Source organism: Lolium perenne, chromosome 5 (assembly GCF_019359855.2).
Source record: "Lolium perenne isolate Kyuss_39 chromosome 5, Kyuss_2.0, whole genome shotgun sequence".
NCBI classification, from domain to species: domain Eukaryota; kingdom Viridiplantae; phylum Streptophyta; class Magnoliopsida; order Poales; family Poaceae; genus Lolium; species Lolium perenne.
In genome coordinates, this window is record NC_067248.2 from 22,369,021 (window position 1) to 22,375,193 (window position 6,173).

The 6,173-nt window shown below is 39.2% G+C and overlaps 1 long non-coding RNA gene across 1 annotated transcript; it reads left to right on the forward strand.

Moving 5' to 3' along the window:
• Window positions 1-1,030: 1,030 nt before the first annotated feature.
• On the forward strand, window positions 1,031-4,529 carry LOC127298789 (uncharacterized). Its single transcript, XR_007850132.2, has 2 exons — window positions 1,031-3,771; window positions 4,199-4,529. It is a non-coding gene; the product is annotated as an uncharacterized lncRNA (long non-coding RNA).
• Window positions 4,530-6,173: the final 1,644 nt, after the last annotated feature.

Below are 6,173 nucleotides of genomic sequence, written 5' to 3' on the forward strand. Positions count from 1 at the left end.
AGTTTGCTCCGCTAAATTTTTGTTTTCAGTAACGCAAAATTTAGAGGAGCAAATATACTTCAGTTAGAGATGCTCTTACAACCTTTACTTTATTTGTCTCACCTTCCCGGTGGCATCATCTCCCACACATGTACGTATCCTAACAAGCGCATGCACGCTTCCGGCCGGCTGATTAGTTGACTAATCTCGCATGCATGAACTCTGAACATTTCGATCCTCGGAGTGTTAGAATTAGGTCAGTAGCATTGTGGAGGTGGGAAGGGTAGGTTGAGGAGAAGCTTTTTTTTAAAGGTTAGATGGCATACCTTTTACCTAGTCTACTACCTAGATACTTTGGAGTTAGTTTACACAAGGTCGACGAATGTGTCTACGACAGGTAAGCTAGATCGATGCATATGCCGTGTGTTTAGTGTATTGGAAGGACCCTAATTTAACTTAATCTGCCTGTCAACTGCAGAAAACAGTTAGACATGAAAAGAGGTAAGCATGGGCCTCGATCCGATCATCAAATGCTTTTACTCGACAAGGCCTACCGCTAGCTAGATGTACGTACCCGTGCCAGCACAGATACTACTGCACACAGTGATTCATGGTTCTCCTACTGCATTTTTTAAAAGACAGGTTCTCCTCTACAGCTAGGAGTACATCGATACATCGATCCACGCGATCCTATCGCTATAGCTCGATACATGCATGGCATGGATCGATGCATGCACGCAGCCGCACCCTAGCTACCACCTATCTGTCTCTCTGCCCTCCCCTGTGCAGACACGTCGTGCATCAGCCCTACCTCCCTATCTAAACCCTCCCTGTGTCTAACATTTTATAAAAAAATAGTAGTATTCATTTTTTAATGATATTTTGAATTTATAGTTTGACCAGCTATGTTACTTTTGCATCCACAACCTCAAGAAAAAAAATAATATCCTAGCATCACCTCTCCACCATGACAACCAATCACCCAGTACCACACACATTTCCTCTATAAATACATGCGCCCATCCAGCTCTTGACACAGGGCAAACAAACGGTCTTGTTCTCTTTTTGTTTCTTCTACTCTATTCTACTACATTCTCCAAACACCCATCCAAACACCTTCCATCCTGTGCTTGTGTACTTGGTGAGTCGTTCAAGGAAGAATTTTCTTTCTGATTTCTATACTAGCTCATCTATTGCTTTCCTCCTGCTTTTGAAGCATCTTAGTTTCTAGTACACACACAAATTCTCTTGGAACGACAGGAATTTCATAGAGATAGAGGTAGATTCATCAGATGCCCATGTGAATGAGTGAAGCTGCCAGCATGATCTAGCTTTGGCTCGCAGCGTGTGTTAGCTCCTGCGTGTGAATCATTGTTAGATCATGACTGACAGCATCATTTCTTCACAACAATGGGCATATGTGTGTGCAGATCCAATGGGAGGGCATGTCATCATTCTCTAAATCTCTAATACTGCAGCTGGTAACCGAAAAATGTGTAGTACTACCACTGCATGTATGTGCTGTGGCAGGACCAGACATTCATAGTAGTAGAGAAGCAAGGGAATGAAATTCATTCTAACTTTTGCACAACCATTCTGCTTGCTTCACAAAGTAGCTAGGTACTTAATTTGTGGGGAATGCCATATATCACTTCATTTCGTTCACAGATAGTCCATATTTGATATGTGTGTTCATGGATTTTTTATTTTATTTTTTGTCCCCACTATACCACTTAACTAGTTAGTTAATTAGCTAGGTTAGCTACTACTTTGGTGTAAAGTCACCAAAAACTAACTATCCCTATGTATATGATGATTAAGCAGAACCTAGTATATCATAAACTCTTGGCCACAACTAACTAGCACAATATATATTAAACAAATTAATCTGGTTAGCTCCATACGTGATGATTTGATGATAGGGACATCGTGTACTGAGTTCTTACGCTCGAGTAGTTCAGCTAGTACGTAGAGCAGAAACAAAAAGATGGAACCAATACTATATGATGAACACCAAATACTAGTGTTTTTTCCACATGATTTACTTCAGCTCTAGAAATACCTACCTATAGCTAAAAATACACACGTGCATTCATGTCCATATCTTCGGTAGTAGTATATACACATTGTTCAAGCAATTGCATTGGGCTGGTAGGACAAGTCTATTCCACTATCTGCCTATATACATTAGCGTACGTAATTAGCTCCACTAGATTTGGAAATAAAATAAGAGCTCGCTAGCTAGATCAAGCAAGGATCTAGACCGCCTATGAAGCTACATATACATATATAAAGAAACTTAGCCAGTACTACCAAGTTCTGCAACGGAAGTTACTGATGGATATATCCATCGATCTCGTCACTTTCACCCTTCCAGAACTGTGTCACTGCACAGCCGTTCTGCCACTCTGAGCAGCCCTCATTTTCTCATGCTAGCTAACAGATCAATTTTCTTTTTCTTTACTCATCGTGTACAAAATCAAATTTCTTTGCGATTTGTGAACATAATCATTAATAATGCTAACAATCATCTTATAATATTTACACTTTGTCGAAAAAATCCAAATGTAATTGTTTTCAGACTTGTGTCTTCTAATCAACTGAAAATGAGGAATTGAAGGGTGAACAGATCAATATTTGCTCTTATGATTCATTCAAACATGACCATTAATAGTAATTAATTATGAGCAAACAGTGTCTTCTAATCAAGTGAAAACGAGGAATTGAAGAGTGAACAGGAGTACAGGACTGCTTGGGTGTGTTCAGAAAAATTTATACAATTTCCCTCCACGAAATAATTAACAATGCATTGGCCTTATTTTTGGTAGACAGACGTACGATTAAAACTCCATATATATGAAAAATTGCTATCAACTTAATGTGATGTTGACATGCACGAGATGGTCCCTAGCTAGCTAGTTGCTAGACGGAATCGATTATAGACGGCTGATAAACAATTCTTGGCGCAGAAAAAAAATGAAGGTTAATATACAAATTTGGGATCTTCGGATGCCTTTGGTGGCATGCCTTAAATTTGGGACCGCAAACCAAATTTTCTTATTTATATAATATTTTGATCCAGCGAATCGACGACATTTCGTCTCTAGCTTGCTTTGCTTGGATCTATTCTTTGACGCATCTGATGTGATTACAACTCCTGGTAGTCCTGTGCACATTTCATTCACAGCTAGCCACTCGTGGTCTGGTGCAGCAGTGATTTTCACACTTCCACAGCAGTACTAGTGGCGCCCAGTTCCATTCTTTCTCTCCAACCTTGTCTAGTGCTTATCCTGCTAGTACTAACAGCAACAAGTAACTAACATTGTACGGACTATGGAACATCAGTGAAAAAGTAAGAGAGCAATTCTCAGTTTCTCACTGACCGCTTGGCCTTCTATATATCCCAGTCTCTTTCTGCTCTCCCCCAATAATTCCCACACATCTCCATCTCTCTCCCCGCCCCTCTCTCTAGCTCAAGTTGTTCTCTTTCTTGCTCTTCGAAGGGTAGATCAGGTGCACCACGAGTTGGTGAAGCTGCCAGCATGATCTGATGATCGAACTCATGGATGATGGGGAGGATCGGGATCCATCAATCAGGTCATGCTGGAGTTTCATCTGCTAGTGGGAGCACAACGAAAACCCTAAAATCTCCATCCATATGGTATGGATGCATCAATCTCGCCTGGTTCTTCTAGCTAGCCTTCCAGGAATCCGGCCTCAAGGGTGAGATGATCGAGATCCATCTTCCTGATCTCCATTGATCGATGGCCTGCCAGGTTTGCTAATTTCTGTGTAAGTTGAGATGATCCTATGCTAGTTCTTTTATTCATTCTAGCTTTCATCCTCTTCCTGTCCACGGATCTGGGATTCTTGGGTTTCTTTAGATCTTGCCGATTATTCAACTTTCTTTCCGCTGCCAGATTTGCCGACTAAGAAAAGAACTTCTTTTCCGAGGGTGACGTATAAATTGACTTGTGCCGGTAGTAATTAATATCTGAATCGATCTTGTCGCATGTGATTTATCATTTTAGATCGAATTTCGGTTAATTCTATCTTTTTTATTTTGCATACGTGAGATTTTCTCGACGGTGACTGTTTTGACAACCTTTGGCATTATTACTGGGTTTCTCTACTCAGGTTAATTTATGTACTTATTTGTCAATTTCTTGATTTACATCGTAATCTAACATGCATATGTATTGTTATTTTGTCTTGCCAGAACTTCTGCAAGAAGAAGATGAAAACTAATCGCTCAAGTACTCCCAAAAGTATAATGTTCTAGATCTAGTTAGCCATCAAGAGGGTTTAGTTCCACATCTATGATATGGCTTGCTAATTCATTCAATCTCAGCTATATCATTGTGGTTACAATAATGATGATTGTTAGAGGCATAAAATAATTTTGTTAGAGTACTTGAACAGCCTTATGCAACAGAAGCGGCATATATATCTATATCCATCAATCTAGAAAAGGAGATCATGTTTTTGTTCCATTGTCTGTATCGACAACATTGTTTATATTACTACATGCAAATGATATATGTTACTAATATCCTGTTTCCTTGCATAATGATATTCATAAAACGTTGATAGCTATGTTACTGAATTGATAATAAATTTTACCAGTGGTGACTATGATTTATTCATTCTGGTGGTGTGGAATTCACAAACACCGTAGTAGCAATAATTTAAACGAATGGTTGATATGATTAATCTGATTCCCTAAGGGACAGAAAGAAGGAGTGTGGAAAAGAATTATAAAATGAGTTGTCATGTCCATCCTGAGGACAATTGATTATCAATTCTTGCTTGCAAGATAGGTCTACAGAAGAGCTGGTAGCAGTACAGCTGAATGATTGGCTCTTGCTTGAAGGATGAAACTGCCGTCCATCCATCTTTTCATGATCCCACTTTGCACGCATGATTGCCCACACTTTCCTACTCTTTTGGGTCTTGTACTATGGGAGACACGCTCCATTCTTATCACACATACACAAAATTCTTCTCTAGCTATTTTCTTTGATCTATGTTGGAACTCACTTGCAAAATGTCAATTGAATGGAAATATATCCCAAGTTTTAAAACTTAATAGAAAAAATGCAAATGCTTGAAATTCATTTATACATAATTTTTCATAGAGTACGTTAGTGACGAGGGACTTTTGTACGATGAAATTAGCGGTAAAAGTATTCTTAAAAGGAGTAGATATCTTTCTTTGAAAATTGAAGAGCATATAAGTTATATTTGCAGAAAGCAAAAAAAAAAAGCATACAAGATACTATAGAATTACTTAGAATTCTTATTTTTGTCAACATTGGTAATTTACTTTTCTTTTTCACCACGAGGTGTGCTCATGAGTGCACATCTAAGTTTTTCTCACTAATTCGTTGCAACTTTTTGTTGGCATGCCTAACCACCACGCACATCCCTGATGTCATGGCGATCCAAGTACATTTGTCACCTTGCATGCATGCATGGTCCTTTGGAAGATTCATGGGCCACACATATGTGCACATAGCTCCAAGCCTTCCTTTATGACGATTTGGTAAGCTATAGCCGGTTTGTTACAAGGTGCCCACTACAACCTAGCTTGTCCTTTCGATCCATGTCCAGCTTTGAGAGAGGACGCATGCATGGTAAATATAGTTTTTGTGCCTTTTCACAAACGCGTGTCGCCTATGACCTGATGCTCTTGGAAGTTATGTAAATACTTTTATTTAATTTTTTTTGATAAAGAGTATATATTACTATCGCGGAGATACCAATTAAACCTAGCCTCTGCAACAACATCATTCCTAATGGCATAAAAGATGCACATAGCCAAAAAAAAATACAAAAAAAATCCAGCTATTGAGATCGAAAACTTGAAACAACAACACTGACACCACCAAGACAATACCAGAAGATTAGCTTCTCCATAAGCGACGCCTCAAAAAAGAAAATAGTGCACAAACGCTGTCATCGCCCGATCATAGATCTTAGGTTTTCACCCTGAAGAAAGTCCTCTCTCTCAAAATAATGCCTTCAACAAAAATATTGCCAGGCACAACCAATTAAAGCTAGATCTTGGATTTTCACTCTAAAAGATAGAACTCTGAACTTCTCATGTGCAGCCGCCTCACATACAAGTAGTTGTTTGAAGTCACGAAGCTCCAAGTCAGTTCCACCTCACCACCAAGATCCGACCACCATTG